At 39.0% G+C, this 22,377-nt stretch overlaps 1 non-coding gene across 1 annotated transcript; it reads right to left on the minus strand.

Moving 5' to 3' along the window:
- Window positions 1–18,143: 18,143 nt before the first annotated feature.
- LOC148567503 (small nucleolar RNA R71) lies at window positions 18,144–18,251 on the minus strand. The gene has a single exon (XR_015882941.1). It is a non-coding gene; the product is annotated as a small nucleolar RNA R71 (small nucleolar RNA).
- Between the last annotated feature and the right edge of the window lie 4,126 nt (window positions 18,252–22,377).

The raw sequence follows: 22,377 nt of genomic DNA on the forward strand, positions 1-22,377 counted from the left end.
TATGACCAGGAAGAAGGAATAGACTTTGACGAATCCTTTGCCCCTGTTGCCCGAATGGAAGCCATAAGACTTCTCTTAGCTTATGCTGCATTTTGTGGTTTTAAATTATACCAAATGGATGTAAAATGTGCATTTCTAAATGGAGTGATAGATAGAGAAGTGTATGTGGAGCAGCCTCCTGGTTTTGAAAATAAAGAGCATTTTGATCATGTTTTCAAACTATCTAAAGCTCTCTATGGTTTAAGACAAGCTCCTAGAGCTTGGTATGAGAGACTTAGCTCTTTTCTTTTGAAAAATGGTTTTCAAAGAGGCACCACTGACACAACTCTATTCATCAAGAACTCTAATGATTCTTTTATACTAGTCCAAATATATGTTGATGACATTATTTTTTGATCAGCAAATGAATCCCTTTGTTCTGAATTTGGAAAACTCATGACAAGTGAATTTGACATGAGTATGACGGGTGAACTTAATTTCTTCCTTGGGCTGCAAATTAAACAAACTGAAAAAGGTATTTTCATTCATCAAGAGAAGTATGCCAAGGAATTAGTTAAGAAATTTGGTATGGAAAATGCCAAACCCATGGGAACTCCCATGCATCCTAATTCTAAATTAGATAAGGGAGAAACCGAGAAAGATGTTGATGAGACTAGGTATAGAGGAATGACTGGCTCTCTCATGTACTTAACTTCCTCTAGACCCGATATTGTGCAAAGTGTTAGATTGTGTTCTAGGTTCCAATCCAAACCAAAAGAGTCACATCTTTCTGCAGTTAAAAGGATCATTAGATATGTTCATGGCACATCCAATTTTGGTCTTTGGTATCCTAAGATTGATGATTTTTCTGCAGTTGGTTATTGTGATGCAGATTTTGCTTGTGATAGAGTTGATAGAAGGAGCACTTCTGGTTTATGTTGCTTCCTTGGGAAGTCCTTAAATGTATGGTCAAGTAAGAAGCAACCAACAGTGGCCCTTTCCACTGCAGAGGCTGAGTATATAGTTGCTTCCTCTTGTTGTTCTCAGCTTTTATGGTTAAAAACACAGCTTGCTAATTACAAATTAAATGCTGAAAATATTCCCCTGCTGTGTGATAATATGATTGCCATTAATATTTCTAAAAATCTAGTTTTGCACTCTAGGACTAAACATGTTGAAGTAAAATTTCACTCAATAAGAGAACATGTCCAAAAGGGGGATATTAGTATTTAATTTGTTAAATCAGAGGAGCAATTAGTAGATATTTTTACAAAACCATTAGCTGAGGATAGATTCTGCATGCTTAGGACTTGTCTAGGAATCTTGAGTTATGATTCTTTGTTTGAAAAATGCTGATGTATTTGCTGGAGCTTTTTGTCTCATAAATAGGCATGAGACAATTCTGGGCAGGTGATGAACGTTTCCATCAAGTCAGCGTGTTCTGGGCTTATTTCAAATGATCCTCAATCTGGGCCAAACTCAATATTCAGATCAAGAGTGGTCCAAATGTGTTTCATTAATCTCATATCACTTCAAGGCCCTAACATGAATGTTACAATCTTGTTTGTTATTTTTGATGACTTGTGTGTTTCATAAAAGGTTTTCAATAAATGTTTTGTGGCCGAAAAGGTTTTCAAGAGGATTTATTTCTGGCCCAAAAAAGGTGTTTCAGGTTAATTTTGTTGTTTTTCTCAAATTTTAAAATTAACTTCCCTTTTATTTTTTAAAATCAAATAAAATCTTTCTTGAATGAGGTCATGTCTTTTCAAGTCTTTTCAATGGTGATGCAGTTGCATGGTTTTGGAAATCCACTTTTTGGGTACGGTTACCAACACTCCCTCTCTTCCCTCCATAACTTCTCCACACACTCTTCGGTTTCTTCCCACTCACTTTACTGCTTCTCTTCCCTCAAAAGACTGAAACTAACCAAATGAGGAAGAAAACCATTCCTAAAAGGCCTCCTCGTGAAAAGATTTACAAGCTACCCACAAAGCCTTCCACTTGCTCTCAAGACCGGACCTTTACCCCTTCTCCTTCTCATCCTACCTCTCCTCCTACCTCTCCTCCTTGCTGTGACCCCATGGCTCGGACAAGAACACTCCAAGGTTCCCTGCCTCTGCCAAGCCAACGTCACCACCGAAAGTCACACCATCCAAGCCAGGTTCATCAAAACTGAGTTCATCCAAAGGGAAGCGTCCTGCAGCACCAGAACCTCCACCTTAGTCCACACAACCAAAGTCTAGGTCTGTTCCATCACGTTCTCAAAGAGGTAAAACTCGAGTTCCTCTCAGATCTGTTAGAGAACCAGACATTGATCCTTTTGCTCACAAATCACACTATATGACATCTCACTCAGACTTTAACCCCCATCATTTCAAATCTACCATGAACCACGATTTCTATGAGGGAGTCATTCAGTATCGTACTCTATGTCCATATTTTCTGGCTGATTTACCTGATTTGAAAAAGAAAGGTTTTCCTTTTGCTGAAAATTTAGAATTTTTAGACTGGAATCACCTTTTCAAAATCAAAAAACCTGTATATCCTCAGTTGGTCAAAGAATTTTATGCAAACATGACTTACCATGAAGGAAGTGTGCATTCGTATGTTAAGGGCCGAGACATATTTCTAAATAATGACAATATCAGTGATGCCTTGAAGTATACTGATGTTGGGCCTTGTGCCTACACTTCGGTTAAGTGGGATGAAGGTGTTGGAATTTCCTATCATGATGCATTGGCTCACATCTGTGAACATGTTTCTCTACTTGATGGTATTACACCCACTCACAAAGCCCTAGGATATGAGCGTGCTCAATTGCACCGAATGGTCAATCATGTTATTCTGCCTCAAAGCGGCTCATATCAAAGGGTTTCCTACACTGATACTCTTGTTTTATATGCCCTTCTCACCAAAACTGAAATTTCATTTGCATACTTGATGGTTAGATATATGTTTGACTCTGTTAGGAGTGAAAAGGACAAAGCACTCCCTTATGGCATGTTTCTAACTTGCATATTTGAACATTTTGGTGTTGACTTGACCAATGAGAAATATGAAAATAGACATTCATATCTAAAGGGAGGTGGTTCAGTGAAACAGCAAAAAGGACCAACTCGATCTGAGAGAATGGTTCTAGATGATGATGATGAAGAGTTCATTCCAGATGATTCTACTGCTCCTTCCACTGAGGGTACTTCCATCTCCACTCGGAAGAAATCCACTTTGCTGAATGTGATCAGGGATGTTGCTCAAGAGTTTGTCTCCCAATCGAATCACTCGATTGAATTGAGCAAAGAGAAAAGGAAGCTGGCTAGCAACCATGAGAACTTCCTGAAGAAATCAAGGGATAGGGTGGCTGTACTGATGACTTTCATTGACAACCTTCAAAATGATGAAGACATTGCCACGGATGTTGAAGAGGAAGCTGCCTCGGAGGGGAATGGTTCTGATGCCTAGGATTTGTCTCATAAAATCTGCTGTTGCTGCTCATTTTTTGTCTCATAAACTCTGTTTTATTTTGCTACTATTTGGTATACTCTTGTTGTCTTGGATAACTGTAATAACTTTGAACACTGATGCACTTTTGGTTATTTCGTTAGTTATCTTGGCTGTGCACTAACCTTTCTTGCAGGGTTTATAGTGCTGTTTTTGTTGATCTTGCATGTTATCCGCCCTTGATAACAAAAGGGGGAGTAATAGCTATTAAAGGTTATTTTTTATTCAGTTGATTGATTCAGTTGAATGATGCTGCTGATTTTTTTGATTAGTCAGTTGATTGATGCTAATAATATATTGATGCTGCTAATTCTTTTCTGAACTTTGTTTCGGATTAGAACTGAACTTTGTTTTTGCAAATTATTTTTGTTTTACAATATGCTTTGGCTATTGTCATGATAAGAAATACTGGGCTGAATATGTGTTGCTGGTTATATAGAATCCCTTAGTCAAGTTACATCTTGAATAGCTCCTTTTAAGCTTAATATAAACAGGAACAAAAAGGAAAGAGCATAGATTCAGGGGGAGCAACTGTTGAAAAGGAAAGGGGGAGCAACACATTAGCAAGCAACATCATTCAAAGGGAGTCTCTAAAACCTTACTCAAACTCATTTCCTTTTGATTGTTGCTTAAATCATGTTTGTCATCAAGGGGGAGATTGTTGAGTTAAGAAATTAACTAAATTAATTAGTGATGACAAACATTATTTTTGGCAAAATAAATAATTAGATTTGTTTAATTAATAAGTATATGTTGCTAATTATTTATTATATGTTGCAGGCCAAAATCTGATTTACAGCCCAACCTGAATGGAAAATAAAACAAAGCAAATGGGCTGAATGGTAAGTGTGAATAAAGACAAGCCCAAGTCATTTATTTCAAACAAAATTCATCAAAGAAGCATAGCAAAGCACCAACGGGCTGAAGTAGAGAAGAGCCCGATCCAAGCCTGAAATTGTTTTTCAATTTCCCACCATCTTGCTCCAACCAAAGCAACGTTCCTCTCCTCTCTAATCAAGTCGCATCAAGACTTCAAAAAAGTAAGAAAGAGAAAGAGAAGAAAAGCTTCCTCCATAAGCCAGTAACCAAAGAAGCAAGAAAGAGAAAATCTAAGCTTAAAGCACAGAAGCTAAAGCAGAAAATCTAATCCAAATCAAGCTTAGGTTAAAGGTAATCCATCTCATATTGCTTGCATCAAATCTCCTTCCCTTCTTCCCAACTCTCTGCTCTATCCGAAAATGGCATTCAAGGGAAAGTTGTTCTCTGCCCTATTCTGCTTCACATCTACAGTCACAAGTGATACTTGGGGACCAAGTAGTTTTTCAATGGCTAAGATCAAGTTGACCATAAGAAGATTTCTATTGTTACTGCTTTGTGGCTTTCGGTCAAAATGAGTAAGTCAGAGGGAAAGTTTCTTCTCTGAGGATTAAGGTGAAAAAGTGAATCTGTGAGTTGTTGAAGCTCAAGGCTCAAGGTGTTGACCTTGGAAGAAGAACTCAGCCACATGCAAGGAGATAAAAGAAGCTTGCTGTTCATTCAGAAAGCAAGGAGAGAAAACCAGTGAATAGAGGTTTTGTTCTGAGAGAGCTCTTTGAAGAAGTTCAACTAACTGGACAGTGTAACCTAATCAAAGGTGCATTCCGCCAGTATGAAGAACTGAATTAGAGGCTTGCTAATCTGGTTTTTCGCATAGCACAGAGGCTGTTGATGAAGTCAATCTCCTTCATGTTTTACAGATTGTAATGTACTTTTCAATGTTTATCTTTCTGTAATTTCTTATGAGAAAAGGCATTGTGAGGAAACTCAAGTAAAAGCCATGAGTGGAAAAAGGCTGAGTGAAACACTTGAGAGAAAAGCCTAGAGTTATTTTAGATTTCTTTAGGTGTGTTCATGTCTTGTATCTTGTACCTGTGAGGTATCCCTTTCTTAGTTGGGTTAGCACTAAGAGTGAATAGTTAGGTATTAGCATAGCCAATGTCAAGTTAGGATAGAACTTGAGTGTGAAAGGATTGGGTCAATCCTGTGTTATTGGTGTATGTAATACTGTTAACTATAGTGAAATTCTTCCATAGTTACGGAGGAGACTGGATGTAGGTTGCATAGCACAAGGCAACCGAACCAGGATACATGCTGGTGTTAGCTTTTCTCTTCTCTGCTGTGTTCTGTTTTCTGATATTCATGAGACAAAAACAAATTGTCTCATAAATTTCCGCTACTAAGTTCAAACAGAATCAGAATTGCAAATTTGTTTTAAAAGGGTAATAACAGCAACTAAAAGGAAGGCATAGATTCAACCCCCCTTCTCTAAGCCTACCACAACCTTCACTTTGTCTCAAGATTAGCTAGAATATCCCATCCTCTGTTTCGAATTTGCTCTTGGATCTCTGGATATTCGTCTTCTTTCAGATCGAATTTTAACTTCCGGGATCACTGACCTTAGACCCATTATTTTGTGGTAATGGTCTGCATGTTCTTTGGTTAAAAACCTCTCCTGATTCTAAAGACTCTTTGGAGTATTCTCTTTCTTGCCTCTTGAGTTGGTTTGTTTTCCTTTAGAAGCCATGATCTTAATGACTCTTAGCTCGGTGATCACGGAAAAACACACCAAACTTAGAGGTTTGCTTGTCCTCAAGCAAAAGAAGGGAAAAGAGAGAGATAGGAGGAGAGGCAAATTCGAGTTGTGGAGAGGTGGGGATAGCCGAATGTGAATTTATAAGTGGAGCGGAGGGATTTCCAAAATTTGAAAAAGATATGACATAAAGATATGATTGGTGAAAAAATAGAACCATGATATGAAAAAGATGAGATTTTTAAATGGAAAAGATATAAAAAGGTTAAATCTGAAAATTTGTTGATGCATCTAAGAATTAAGAGATGATATATATGATGAGTTGGAAAAGATTTGGAAAGAAATTGAGAAGATATTTGAGTTTTTTAAGAAGATTTGGGAAGGATTTGAAAGAAATTTAAAAAGGGATTTAGAAAATTGTTGAATTTTTGAAAATTAAAGGTGAATGATGAAGATTTGTAACATGTTTATGCAGAAAATTATGAGTCAAAACATGAAAATTTGAAAAATTTTGAAGTGGAAAACAAAATCCTCTCCCCCTGCCTTTCTCGCGTTAAACGCCCAGAATAGTATCCATTACGGCATTTAACGCCCATATATTGGCCATTGTGGGCGTTTAACGCCCAGACGCCAGAAATCTTTTGTTACTGGGCATTTTTCTGAACGCAAAGGATGCTGCAATTCTGGCGTTAAACGCCCAGAATGGTACCCATTCTGGCATTTAACGCCAAAAATGATATCTTTACTGGCGTTAAACGCCCAGAATGGTATCCATTCTGGCATTTAATGCCCAAAATGCCCCTTATTGGCGTTTTCTTGCCAGTGAGCTCCTTTTCTCTACTTTTTGCACTGAATCCTTTTGTAACTCTATGAATTCCTACAATTTGATGATTAATCTTGAAGAAAATTTATATCAAACTTCTATGAGTATTAATTAAAATAAATAACTTGCTAATGGCTGGATTGCCTCCCAGTAAGCGCTTCTTTATTGTCTTTAGCTGGACCTTGACTGAGCTTTATTCTAGTCTCAGTTTTGAGCATTCTTGTTCAAAATTGCTTTCAAGATAATGTTTGATTCTCTGTCCATTAACAATGAACTTTTTGTCAGAGTCAATATCCTGAAGCTCAACATATCCATATGGTGACACACTTGTAATCACATATGGTCCCCTCTACCGGGATTTCAATTTCCCGGGGAATAGTCTGAGCCTAAAGTTAAACAGCAGAACCTTCTATCCTAGTTCAAAGATTCTAGATGACAGTTTCTTGTCATGCCACCTTTTTGCTTTTTCCTTATAAATTTTTGCATTTTCAAAAGCATTGAGTCTGAATTCCTCTAGCTCATTCAGCTGGAGCAATCTTTTCTCTCTAGCTAACTTAGCATCCAGGTTTAGGAATCTGGTTGCCCAGTAGGCCTTATGTTCCAGTTCCACGGGCAGATGACAGGCCTTTCCATACATAAGCTGGTATGGAGAGGTTCCTATAGGAGTCTTGAATGCTGTTCTGTATGCCCACAGAGCATCATCCAAGCTTTTTGCCCAATCCTTTCCCCAATCCTTTCTACGGGCAATTACAGTCCGTTCCAGGATTCTTTTTAGTTCTCTATTAGAGACTTCAGCCTGCCCATTTGTCTATGGATGATATGGAGTTGCTACTTTATGGCTAATTCCATATCGTACCATAGCAGAGTAAAATTGTTTATTGCAGAAATGAGTGCCCCCGTCACTGATGAGTACTCTAGGAACAACAAATCTGCTAAAGATATGTTTCTGGAGGAACTTCAGCACTGTCTTAGTATCATTAGTGGGTGTGGCAATTGCTTCTACCCATTTAGATACGTCGTCTACTGCCACCAGAATGTAAGTGTTTGAGAATGATGGTGGGAAAGGACCCATGAAGTCAATACCCCATACATCAAATAACTCAATCTCTAAGATCCCTTGTTGAGGCATGGCATAACCATGAGGTAAGTTACCAGCTCTCTGGCAACTGACACAGTTACGAACAAACTCTCGGGCATCTCTATGGAGAGTACGCTAGTAGAACCCACATTGAAGGACCTTAGTGGCTGTTCGCTCACCTCCGAAATGTCCGCCATACTGTGACCCATGGCAATGCCATATGATCTTCTGTGCCTCCTCTCTAGGTACGCATCTGCGGATCATTCTGTCTGCACATCTCTTAAAGAGATATAGTTCATCCCACAAGTAGTACTTTGCATCAGAGATTAGTTTTTTCATTTGCACCCTGCTGTACTCCTTGGGTATGAACCTCACAGCTTTATAATTTGTAATTTCTGCAAACCATGGTGCTTCCTGAATGGCGAAGAGTTGCTCATCCGGAAAGGTCTCAGAGATCTTAGTAGGAGGGAGGGACGCAGAACAGGTGATCAGCTACCTGGTTCTCTGTCCCTTTTCTGTCTCTTATTTCTATATCAAACTCTTGCAGAAGCAATACCCATCTTACGAGCCTGGGTTTGGAATCCTGCTTTGTGAGTAGATATTTAAGACCAACATGGTCAGTATACACAATCACTTTTGAACCTACTAAATAGGATCTAAACTTGTCAATGGCATAAACCACTGCAAGCAACTCTTTTTCTGTGGTTGTGTAGTTTTTCTGTTCGTCATTTAGAACATGGCTGGCATAGTAAATGACGTGCAGAAGTTTGTGATGCCTCTGTCCTAATACTGCACCAATAGCATGGTCACTGGCATCACACATTAGTTCAAATGGTAATGTCCAGTTTGGTGCAGAAATAACTGGTGCTGTAACCAGCTTAGCTTTCAGAGTTTCAAACTCCTGCAGACACTCTGTGTCAAATACAAATGGCATGTCAGCAGCTAGCAGATTGCTCAGAGGTTTTGTAATTTTTGAAAAATCCTTTATAAACCTGCTATAGAATCCTGCATGCCCTAGAAAGCCTCTGATTGCCTTAACATTGGCAGGTGGTGGTAATTTTTCAATTACTTCCACTTTAGCTTGATCCACCTCTATTCCCCTGTTTGAAATTTTATGCCCAAGGACAATTCCTTCAGTCACCATAAAGTGACATTTTTCCCAGTTTAAAACTAGGTTGGTCTCTTAGCATCTTTTCAGAACAAGTGCTAAATGGTCAAGACAGGAGCTAAATGAGTCTCCAAATACTGAAAAGTCATCCATGAAGACTTCTAGAAATTTCTCTACCATATCAGAGAAGATAGAGAGCATGCACCTCTGAAAGGTTGCAGGTGTATTGCATAGACCAAAGGACATCTTTCTGTAGGCAAATACTCCAGAAGGACATGTGAATGTTGTTTTCTCTTGGTCCTGAAGATCTACTACAATTTGGTTGTAACCTGAATAGCCATCCAAAAAGCAGTAGTATTCATGACCTGCTAGTCTCTCTAGCATCTGGTCTATGAATGGTAAAGGAAAATGATCCTTTCTGGTGGCTGTATTGAGCCTTCTGTAGTCAATACACATTCGCCACCCTGTAACTGTTCTTGTAGGAACCAGTTCATTCTTTTCGTTATGAACCACTGTCATTCCTCCCTTCTTAGGGACAACATGGACGGGGCTCACCCAAGGGCTATCAGAAATAGAATAAATAATCCCAGCCTCTAGTAACTTAGTGACGTCTTTCTGCACCACTTCCTTCATGGCTGGATTTAGCCGCCTCTATGGTTGTACCACTGGCTTAGCATCATTCTCCAATAGGATCTTGTGCATACATCTTGCTGGGCTAATGCCCTTAAGATCACTTATAGACCACCCAAGAACTGTCTTGTGTGTCCTCAGCACCTGAATTAGTGCTTTCTCTTCCTGTGGATTCAAAGCAGAGCTTATGATCACGGAAAAAGTGTCGCCTTCTCCCAGAAATGCATATTTCAGGGATGGTGGTAGTGGTTTGAGCTCGGGTTTAGGAGGCTTATTGGTGCACAAAATCGTGATTGTTGATTCCTTAGTAACGGCACTAAAAACTTGGTACGCACGTTCATAATCTTAGTTCTTTTTCACAATTCCGATACAACTAACCAGCAAGTGCACTGGGTCGTCCAAGTAATAAACCTTACGTGAGTAAGGGTCGATCCCACGGAGATTGTTGGCTTCAAGCAAGCTATGGTTATCTTGCAAATCTCAGTCAAGCGAATTCAAATGGTTATGGTGAATTGATAATTAAAATATAATTAAAATATAAAATAGGATAGAGATACTTATGTAATTCATTGGTGAGAATTTCAGATAAGCGTATAGAGATGCTTGTGTTCCTTCTGAACCTCTGCTTTCCTGTTGTCTTCATCCAATCATTCATACTCCTTTCCATGGCAAGCTGTAGGTTGGGCATCACCATTGTCAATGGCTACATCCTGTCCTCTCAGTGAAAATGGTCCAAATGCGCTGTCACCGTACGGCTAATCATCTGTCGGTTCTCGATCACGCTAGAATAGGATCCAGTAATCCTTTTGCGTCTGTCACTACACCTAGAACTCGCGAGTTTGAAGCTCGTCACAACCATCCCTTCCCAGATCCTACTCAGAATACCACAGACAAGGTTTAGACCTTCTGGATCTCAAGAATGGCCGCCAATAATTCTAGCCTATACCACAAAGACTCTGATCGTAGATCAGGAGGCTAAGTGATATGTATTCAAGCTTGTTTTCATGTACAACGGAAGTGTTTGTCAGGCACACGTTCATAGGTGAGAATGGTAATGAGCGTCACATAATCATCACATTCATCATGTTCTTGTGTGCGAATGAATATCTTAGAGAAGAAATAGGCTTGAGTTGAATAGAAAAATAATAGTACTTTGCATTAATTCATGAAGAACAGCAGAGCTCCATACCTTAATCTATGGTGTGTAGAAACTCTACCGTTGAAAATACATAAGAACAAGGTCTAGGCATGGCCGAATGGCCAGCCTCTCTGATCTAAGAACTAAACGTCCAGAGATTTAAAAGTGGTCCAAAGACTCTGAATACAATAGTAAAAAGTCCTATTTATACTAAACTAATTACTAGGGTTTATAGAAATGAGTAAATGATGCCTCTGAACTAGAAGCTTTTTGCCTCTGAACAGTTTTGGCATCTCACTTTATCCTTTGAAGTTCAGAATGATTAGCATCTATAGGAACTCAGAATTCAGATAGTGTTATTGATTCTCCTAGTTCAGTATGTTGATTCTTGAACACAACTACTTTCTGAGTCTTGGCCGTGGCCCTAAGCACTTTGTTTTCCAGTATTACCACTGGATCCATACATGCCACAGACACATAACTGGGTGAACCTTTTCAGGTTATGACTCATCTTTGCTACAGTCCCCAGTTAGAGGTGTCCAGTGTTCTTAAGCACACTCTTTTTTTGCTTTGGACCTCGACTTTAACCGCTCAGTCTCAAGTTTTCACTTGACATCTTCATGCCACAAGCACATGGTTAGAGACAGCTTGGTTTAGCCGCTTAGGCTAGGATTTTATTCCTTGAGGCCCTCCTATCCATTAATACTCAAAGCCTTGGATCCTTTTTACCCTTGCCTTTTGGTTTTAAGGGCTATTGGCTTTTTCTGCTTGCTTTTTTCTTTTTATTTCTCTTTTTTTCGCCATTTTCTTTTTTCTTCTTTTTTTTTCGCAAGCTTTTCTCTATTCACTACTTTTTCTTGCTTCAAGTATCATTTTTTTTATGATTTTTCAGATCTTCAAATAACATTTCTCCTTTTTCATCATTCTTTCAAGAGCCAGCAATTTTAACATTCATAAACAACAAATTCAAAAGACATATGCACTGTTCAGGCATTCATTCAAAAAGCAAAAAGTATTGTCACCACATCAAAATAATTAAACTAGTTTCAAGGATGAATTCGAAATCATGTACTTCTTGTTCTTTTGTGATTAAAAACATTTTTCATTTATGAAAGATGATGGATTCATAGAACATCCATAGCTTTAAGACATAGACACTTAAAGACTAATGATCATGTAATAAAGACACAAACATAAATAAAACATAAGGCTCAAAAACCGAAAAATAGAAAAATAAGAACAAGGAGATTAAGGAACGGGTCCACCTTAGTGAGGGTGGCGTCTTCTTTCTCTTGAAGAACTAATGGTGTTCTTGAGCTCCTCTATGTCTCTTCCTTGCCTTTGTTGCTCCTCCCTCATAGCTCTTTAATCTTCTCTAATCTCATGGAGAATGATGGAGTGCTCTTGGTGCTCCATCCTTAGTTGTCCCATGTTGGAACTTAATTCTCCTAGGGAAGTGTTGATTTGCTCCCAATAGTTTTGTGGAGGGAAGTGCATCCCTTGAGGCATCTCAGGGATTTCATGGTGAGGAATTTCCTCATGCCCTTGTTGAGGTCCATGATCTCTTGTTTGCTCCATCCTTTTCTTAGTGATGGGCTTATCCTCATCAATGAGGATGTCTCCCTCTATGTCAATTCCAGCTGAATTGCAGAGGTGACAAATGAGGTGAGGAAAGGCTAACCTTGCCAAAGTGGAGGACTTGTCAGCCACCTTGTAGAGTTCTTGAGGTATAATCTCATGAAATTCCACTTCCTCCCCAATCATGATACTATGGATCATGATGGCCCGGTCTACAGTAACTTCAGACCGGTTGCTAGTAGGAATAATTGAGCGTTGGATGAACTCCAACCATCCTCTAGCTACAGGCTTAAGGTCCGGTCTTCTCAATTGAACCGGCTTGCCTCTTGAGTCAATTTTCCATTGAGCTCCTTCAACACATATGTCCATGAGGACTTGGTCTAACCTTTGATCAAAGTTGACCCTTCTAGTGTAGGGGCAAGCATTTTCTTGTATCATTGGCAAGTTGAACGCCAACCTTACATTTTCCGGACTGAAATTTAAGTATCAAAGTTGAACCATTGTAAGCCAATTCTTTGGGTTTGGGTTCATACTTTGATCATGGTTCCTAGTGATCCATGCATTTGCATAAAACTCTTGAACCATTAAGATTCTGACTTGTTGAATTAGATTAGAGAGAACTTCCCATCCTCTTCTTCTAATCTCTTGTCGGATCTTCGGATACTCGCTCTTTTTGAGCTTAAAAGGGACCTCAGGGATCACCTTTTTCTTGGCCACAACTTCATAGAAGTGGTCTTGATGGACCTTTGAGATGAATCTCTCCATCTTCCATGACTCAAAGGTGGAAGCAATTGCCTTTCCTTTCCTCTTTCTTGAGGTTTCTCTGGCCTTAGGTGCCATTGATGGTTATGGAAAAACAAAAAGCAATGATTTTACCACACCAAACTTGAAGGGTTTGCTCGTCCTCGAGCGAAAGAAGAAAGAAAGTAGTAGAAGAAGAAGAAAACGGAGGAGATGGAGTTAGAGAGTGTATTCGGCCAAGGGGGAGAAGTAGTGGTTGTAATGTGTGAAAATGGAGTAGTGTTGAGGGGTTTATATAGGGGTGGGAGGATGGTAGGTTTCGGCCATTAGGGTTGGGTTTGGGAGGGAAAAGAATTTGAATTTTGGAGGTAGGTGGGGTTTATGGGGAAGAGGTATGGAGGTGATTGGTGAATGGTATTTGGGGAAGAGTTTTATAAAAAGGTGTGAAGAGGAGAGAAGAAGAGGTGGTGTAGGTAGGGATCCTGTGGGGTCCACAGATCCAGAGGGGTTAAGGACTTAGCATCCCTGCTCCAATTAGGCATGCAAAATGCCCTTAGAATGTATGTCTGGCGTTAAACGCCAGCTTGCTGCTTGTTTCTGGCATTTAACGCCAGCTTTTCTCCCATTCTTGGCGTTAAAAGCCAATTCCATGGTCTGTTCTGACGTTAAACGCCAGTCTGGTGCTTGTTTCTGGCGTTTAACACCAGCTTGATGCTTCTTTCTGGTGTTAAACGCCAGTTTGATGCTTCTTACTGGCGTTTAAATGCCAGTAAGCTCTTCCTCCAGGGTGAGCTGTTTTTATGTTATTTTTCATTCTGTTTTTGAATTTTCAGTTATTTTTGTGACTTCACATGATCATCAACCTAAAGAAAATATAAAATAGCAATGGAAAATAAATAGATATAATTAAATAACATTGGATTGTGATGAGCGGATAATTTATACGCTTTTTGGCATTATTTTTAGTATGCTTTTAGTAGAATCTAGTTACTTTTAGGGATGCTTTCATTAGTTTTTATGTTAAATTCACATTTCTGGACTTTACTATGAGTTTGTGTGTTTTTCTGTGATTTCAGGTATTTTCTGGCTGAAATTGAGGGACTTGAGCAAAAATCAGATTCAGAGGTTGAAGAAGGACTGCTGATGCTGTTGGATTCTGACCTCCCTGCACTCAAAGTGGATTTTCTGGAGCTACAGAACTCAAAATGGCGCGCTTCTAATTGCGTTAGAAAGTAGACATTCAGGGATTTCCAGCAATATATAATAGTCTATACTTTGGCCAAGTTTAGATGATGTAAAAGGGCGTTGAACGCCAGTTCTACGCTGCTGTCTGGAGTTAAACGCCAGAAACATGTCACAAGCCAGAGTTGAACGCCAGAAATACGTTACAAACTGGCGTTCAACTCCAAGATTGACCTCTACACGTGTAACATTCAAGCTCAGCCGAAGCACACACCAAGTGGGCCCCGGAAGTGGATTTATGCATCAATTACTTACTTCTGTAACCCTAGTAACTAGTTTAGTATAAATAGGACTTTTTACTATTGTATTAGACATCTCTGATCAGTTTTATGCTATCTTAGACCTTCATGGGGGCTGGCCATTCGGCCATGCCTGGACCATTATCACTTATGTATTTTCATACGGTAGAGTTTCTGCACTCCATAGATTAAGGTGTGGAGCTCTGCTGTTCCTCAAAGATTAATACAAAGTACTACTATTTTTTTATTCAATTCAACTTATTCCGCTTCTAAGATATTCATTCGCACTTCAACCTGAATGTGATGAACGTGACAGTCATCATCATTCCCTATGAACGCGTGCCTGACAACCACTTCCGTTCTACCTTAGATTGAATGAGTATCTCTTGGATCTCTTAATCAGAATCTTCGTGGTATAAGCTAGATTGATGGCGGCATTCATGAGAGTCCGGAAAGTCTAAACCTTGTCTGTGGTATTTTGAGTAGGACTCTGGGATTGAATGACTGTGACGAACTTCAAACTCGCGAGTGCTTGGCGTAGTGACAGACGCAAAAGGAGGGTAAATCCTATTCCAGTATGATCGAGAACCTCAGATGATTAGCCGTGCTGTGACAGAGCATTTGGACCATTTTCACAAGAGGATGGGATGCAGCCATTGACAAGGGTGATGCCTCCAAACGATTAGCCATGCAGTGACAGCGCATCGGACCATTTTCCAGAGAGGATTAAAAGTAGCCATTGACAACGGTGATGTCCTTACATAAAGCCAGCCATAGAAAGGAGTAAGATTGATTGGATGAAGACAGCAGGAAAGCAAAGGTTCAGAGGAACGAATGCATCTCTATACGCTTATCTGAAATTCTAACCAATGAATTACATAAGTATTTCTATCCTTATTTTCTATTTATTATTAATATTCGAAAACTCCATAACTATTTGATATCCACCTGACTGAGATTTACAAGGTGACCATAGCTTGCTTCATACCAATAATCTCCGTGGGATCGACCCTTACTCACGTAAGGTTTATTACTTGGACGACCCAGTGCACTTGCTGGTTAGTTGTATCGAAGTTGTGAATAAAAACGATTTATTAAGACGTGCGTACAGAGTTTCTGGCGCCGTTGCCTAAGATCACAATTTCGTGCACCAAGTTTTTGGCGCCGTTGCCGGGGATTGTTCGAGTTTGAACAACTGACGGTTCCTCCTGTTGCTCAGATTAGGTAATTTTCTTCTTATTTTCAAAAATTTTTCAAAAAAATTTTTCAAAAATTTTCTCCTTTGTTGTCGAAAAAAATTTAAAAAAAAATGTTTTCAAAAAATGTATTGTTCTTCAGAATTTTTAAGAATGAATTCTAGTATTTCATGATGATTTGTTGAATCCTGGCTGGCTGTGAAGCCATGTCCAAATTTCTTTGGACTGAGAATTCAACTAATCACTTCAATGCATGTAATAGCATACTAAAGCTTGGCTGGCTATTAAGCCATGCCTAACCCTCAGATTGGAGCTTTAGTCTAAAGAGCACAAGATTCCTGGAATTCATATTAAAAATTTTGGAATCCTTATTTTTCTTTTTCACATTAATTTTTGAAAAATCCAAAAAAAAAAAAAAAAAATCCTTATGTTTCTTGTTTGAGTCTTGAGTCAAGTTGAAAGTTTGGTGTCAATTGCATATTCATCTTGCATTTTTCAAAAAATTCATGCATTCATAGTGTTCTTCATGATCTTCAAGTTGTTCTTGGTAAGTCTTCTTGTTTGATCTTGATGTTTTCATGTTTTGTGTCTTTTCTTGTTTTTCATATGCATTCTTGCATTCATAGTGTCTATACATGAAAAATTTTTAAGTATGGTGTCTTGCATGTTTTCTTTGCATTAAAAATTTTTCAAAAATAAGTTCTTGATGTTTATCTTGACATTCAAAGTGTTCTTAATGTTCATCTTGACATTCATAGCATTCTTGCATGCATTCATTGTTTTAATCCAAAATTTTCATGCATTGAATCTTTTTCATGTTTTTCCCTCTCATCATTAAAAATTCAAAAATCAAAAAAAATATCTTTCCCTTTTTCACTCATAAATTTCGAAAATTTGAGTTGACTTTTTCAAAACTTTTTAAAATCTAGTTGTTTTTATGAGTCAAATCAAATTTTCAATTTAAAAATCTTATCTTTTTCAAAATCTTTTTCAAAAATCAAATCTTTTTCATTTTTCTTATTTATTTTCGAAAATTTTAAAAATATTTTTCAAAAATCTTTTTCTTATCTTTATCTCCTAATTTTCGAAAATAACATCATCAATTAATGTTTTGATTCAAAAATTTCAAGTTTGTTACTTGTTAAGAAAGATTCAAACTTTGAGTTCTAGAATCATATTTTGTGATTTCTTGTGAATCAAGTCATTAATTGTGATTTTAAAAATCAAATCTTTTTCAAAACTAATTTCAATCATATCTTTTCAAAAATATCTTTCTATCTTATCTTTTTCAAAATCATATCTTTTTCAAAAAATTTGATTTTAAAATATCTTTCTAACTTCTTATCTTCTTATCTTTTCAAAATTGATTTTCAAATTTGTTTCAACTAACTAACTAACTTTTTGTTTGTTTCTTATCTTTTTCAAAACTACCTAACTAACTCTCTCTCTAATTTTCGAAAATATCTTCCCTCTTTTTCAAAATTTCTTTTTAATTAACTAATTATTTTAATTTTTTATTTTAATTTTCGAAAAATTACTAACCTTTTTCAAAAACTATTTTCGAAAATCACTAACTCTTTTTCAAAAATTATTTTCGAAAATTCTCTCACTCTCTTATCTCCTTCTATTTATTTATTCATCTACTAACACTTCATCTCACCCAAATTCGAACCCCCTCTTTCATCTGTGTTCGAATTTTTTCTTCTTCTTTTCTTCTACTCACACAGGGACCTCTATACTGTGGTAAAAAGGACCCCTATTATTATTATTTTTCTGTCCCTCTTTTTCATATGAGCAGGAGCAAGGACAAGAACATTCTTGTTGAAGCAGATCCAGAACCTGAAAGGACTCTGAAGAGGAAACTAAGAGAAGCTAAATTACAACAATCCCGCAAGCACCTTTCAGAAATTTTTGAACAACAAGAGGAGATGGCAGCCGAAAATAATAATAATGCAAAGAGGATGCTTGGTGACTTTACTGCACCTAATTCCAATTTACATGAAAGAAGCATCTCCATTCCTGCCATTGGAGCAAACAATTTTGAGCTGAAACCTCAATTAGTTTCTCTGACGCAGCAGAAGTGCAAGTTTCATGGACTTCCATCTGAAGATCCTTTTCAGTTCTTAACTGAATTCTTGCAGATATGTGATACTGTTAAGACTAATGGAGTAGATCCTGAAGTCTATAGGCTCATGCTTTTCCCTTTTGCTGTAAGAGACAGAGCTAGAGTATGGTTGGACTCTCAACCTAAGGATAGCCTGAACTCTTGGGATAAGCTGGTCAAGGCTTTCTTAGCCAAGTTCTTTCCTCCTCAAAAGCTGAGTAAGCTTAGAGTGGATGTTCAGACCTTCAGACAGAAAGAAGGTGAATCCCTCTATGAAGCTTGGGAGAGATACAAAGGACTGACCAAAAAGTGTCCTTCTGACATGCTTTCAGAATGGACCATCCTGGATATATTCTATGATGGTCTGTCTGAATTAGCTAAGATGTCATTGGATACTTCTGCAGGTGAATCCATTCACCTAAAGAAAATGCTTGCAGAAGCTTAAGAACTCATTGACATGGTTGCTAATAACCAGTTCATGTACACTTCTGAGAGGAATCCTGTGAGCAATGGGACGCCTTAGAAGAAGGAAGTTCTTGAAATTGATACTTTGAATGCCATATTGGCTCAGAATAAAATATTGACTCAGCAAGTCAATATGATTTCTCAGAGTCTGAATGGAATGCAAGCTGCATCCAACAGTACTAAAGAGGCATCTTCTGGAGAAGAAGCTTATGATCCTGAAAACCCTGCAATAGTAGAGGTGAATTACATGGGTGAACCTTATGGAAACACCTATAACTCCTCATGGAGAAATCACCCAAATCTCTCATGGAAGGATCAACAAAAGCCTCAACAAGGCTTTAATAATGGTGGAAGAAATAGGTTTAACAATAGTAAACCTTTTCCATCATCCACTCAGCAACAAACAGAGAACTCTGAACAAAATACCTCTAATTTAGCAAACTTAGTCTCTGATCTATCTAAGGCCACTGTAAGTTTCATGAATGAAACAAGGTCCTCCATTAGAAATTTGGAGGCACAAGTGGGCCAACTGAGTAAAAGGATCACTGAAATCCCTCCTAGTACTCTCCCAAGTAATACAGAAGAAAATCCAAAAGGAGAGTGCAAGGCCATTGACATAGTCAACACGGCCGAACCTGGAGAGGAAGGGAAGGACGTAAATCCCAGTGAGGAAGACCTCCTAGGACGTCCAGTGATCAATAAGGAGTTTCCCTTTGAGGAACCAAATGAATCTGAGACTCATCTAGAGACCATAGAGATTCCATTGAACCTCCTTATGCCCTTCATGAGCTCTGACAAGCATTCATCTTCTGAAGAGAATGAGGATGCTACTGAAGAGCAAGTTACCAAGTACCTTGGTGCAATCATGAAGCTGAATGCCAAATTATTTGGTATTGAGACTTGGGAATATGAACCTCCCTTGTTCACCAATGAACTAAGTGATCTGGATCAACTGACATTCCCTCAGAAGAAACAAGATCCTGGAAAGTTCATAATACCTTGTACCATAGGCAACATGATCTGTGAAAAGGCTCTGTGTGACCTTGGTTCAGGGATAAACCTCATGCCCCTCTCTGTAATAGAGAAACTGGGAATCTTTGGGGTGCAAGCTACTAAAATCTCATTAGAGATGGCAGACAATTCAAGAAAACAGGCTTATGGACAAGTAGAGGACGTGTTAGTAAAGGTTGAAGGCCTTTACATCCGTTCTGATTTCATAATCCTTGATACTGGGAAGGATGAGGATGAATCCATCATCCTTGGAAGACCTTTCCTAGCCACAGCAAGAGCTGTGATTGATGTTGACAGAGGTGAATTAGTCCTTCAATTGAATGAGGACTCCCTTGTGTTTACAACTCAAGGTTACCCTTCTGTAAACATGGAAAAGAGGCACAGTAAGCTTCTCTCAAAATAGAGTCAACCAGAGCCCCCATTGTCAAACTCTAAGTTTGGTGTTGGGAGGCCACAACCAAACTCTAAGTTTGGTGTTGAACTCCCATATCCAAACTCTAAGTTTGGTGTTGGGAAGTCTCAACAATGCTCTGAACATCTGTGAGGCTCCATGAGAGCCCACTATCAAGCTATTGACATTAAAGAAGCGCTTGTTGGGAGGCAACCCAATTTTTATTTATCTAATTTTATTTTTCTTGTTCTTTCATGTTTTATTAGGTTCATGATCATGTGGAGTCACAAAATAAATATAAATTGAAAACGGAATAAAAAATAGTAGAAGAAAACTCACACCCTGGAGGAAGACCTTACTGGCGTTTAAATGCCAGTAAGAAGCATCTGGCTGGCGTTCAACGCCAGAACAGAGCATGGTTCTGGCGCTGAACACCCAAAATGGGCAGCATCTGGGCGTTTGAATGCCAGAATTGCACCCTGGAGAAGAGCTGGCGCTGAACACCCAGAACAAGCATGATGGGCAACAAATGGGCGTTCAACGCCCAGAACAAGCACCAATCTGGCGCTGAACGCCCAGAGTTGTGTACAAGGGCATTTTGCATGCCTAATTTGGTGCAAGGTTGTAAATCCTTGAACACCTCAGGATCTGTGGACCCCACAGGATCACCTCAGGATCTGTGGACCCCACAGGATCACCTCAGGATCTGTGGACCCCACAGGATCCCCACCTACCTCCACTCACTTCTTCTCACTCCTCTTTCACACAATCCCATAAACACTCTTCCCCAAAACTCTTCACCAATCACCTCAATCTCTCTTTCCTATAACCACTTCACCACTCACATCCATCCACTCTTCCCCATAAACCTACCTCATAAACCCCACCTACCTTCAAAATTCAAAATGAATTTCCCACCCAAAACCCACCCTTATGGCCGAACCTTACCCCCCCCTCCCTTCCCTATATAAAGCCCTCCATTCTTCTTCATTTTCACCCAACACAACCCCCTCTTCCCCTTCTTGGCCGAATACACCCCTCCCCCCTCTCCTCCATATTTTCTTCTTCTTCTTCATCTATTCTTTCTTCTCTTGCTCGAGGGCGAGCAATATTCTAAGTTTGGTGTGGTAAAAGCATAAGCTTTTTGTTTTTCCATTACCATTGATGGCACCCAAGACCAGAGAATCCTCTAGAAAAGGGAAAGGAAAGACAAAAGCTTCCACCTCCGAGTCATGGGAGATGGAAAGATTCATCTCCAAAGCTCATCAAGACCACTTCTATGATGTTGTGGCCAAGAAGAAGGTGATCCCCGAGGTCCCTTTCAAGCTCAAGAAGAATGAGTATCCGGAGATCCAACATGAAATCCAAAGAAGAGGTTGGGAAGTTCTAACAAACCCCATCCAACAAGTCGGCATCCTAATGGTTCAAGAGTTCTATGCCAATGCATGGATCACTAGGAACCATGATCAAAGTAAGAACCCAAACCCAAAGAATTATATTACAATGGTTCGGGGGAAATACTTAGATTTTAGTCTGGAAAATGTGAGGTTGGCATTTAACTTGCCTATGATGCAAGGACATGCACGCCCCTACACTAGAAGGGTCAACTTTAATCAAAGGTTGGACCAAGTCCTCATGGACATATGTGTGGAAGGAGCTCAATGGAAGATTGACTCCAAAGGCAAGCCGGTTCAATTAAGAAGACTGGACCTCAAGCCTGTGGCTAGAGGATGGTTGGAGTTCATCCAACGCTCCATCATCCCCACTAGCAACCGATCTGAAGTTACTGTGGATCGGGCCATCATGATTCATAACATCATGATTGGATAGGAAGTAGAAGTTCATGAAGTCATCTCCCTTGAATTCTACAAAATAGCCGAAAAGCCCTCTCCTGGGGCAAGGCTAGCTTTTCCTCATCTTATTTGCCATCTATGTTACTCAGCTGGAGCTTTCATAGAAGGAGACATTCCCATTGAGGAAGAGAAGCCCATCACTAAGAAAAGGATGGAGCAAGCAAGAGAGCCCATTCATGGATCTCAAGAGACGTATGAAGCTCATCACCATGAGATCCCGGAGATACCTCAAATGCATTTTCCTCCACAAAACTATTGGGAGCAAGTCAACACCTCCCTAGGAGAATTAAGTTCCAACATGGGACAATTAAGGGTGGAACATCAGGAGCACTCCATCATTCTTCATGAAATAAGAGAAGATCAAAAAGCAATGAGGGAGGAGCAACAAAGACAAGGAAGAGACATAGAAGAGCTCAAGGACATCATTAGTTCCTCAAGAAGGAAACGCCACCATCACTAAGGTGGACTCATTCCTTGTTCTTATTTTCTGTCTTTCGTTTTCTTAATGTTAAGTGCTTATCCATGTTTGTGTCTTATTACATGATCATTAGTAGTTAGTAACTATGTCTTAAAGTTATGAAAGTCCTATGAATCCATCACCTCTCTTAAATGAAAAATGTTTTAATTCAAAAGAACAAGAAGTACATGAGTTTCGAATTTATCCTTGAACTTAGTTTAATTATATTGATGTGTGACAATGCTTCTTGTTTTCTGAATGAATGCTTGAACAGTGC

The sequence above is a fragment of the Arachis ipaensis genome, chromosome B4 (genome assembly GCF_059453495.1).
Source record: "Arachis ipaensis isolate K30076 ecotype BB chromosome B4, ASM5945349v1, whole genome shotgun sequence".
Classification (NCBI taxonomy): domain Eukaryota; kingdom Viridiplantae; phylum Streptophyta; class Magnoliopsida; order Fabales; family Fabaceae; genus Arachis; species Arachis ipaensis.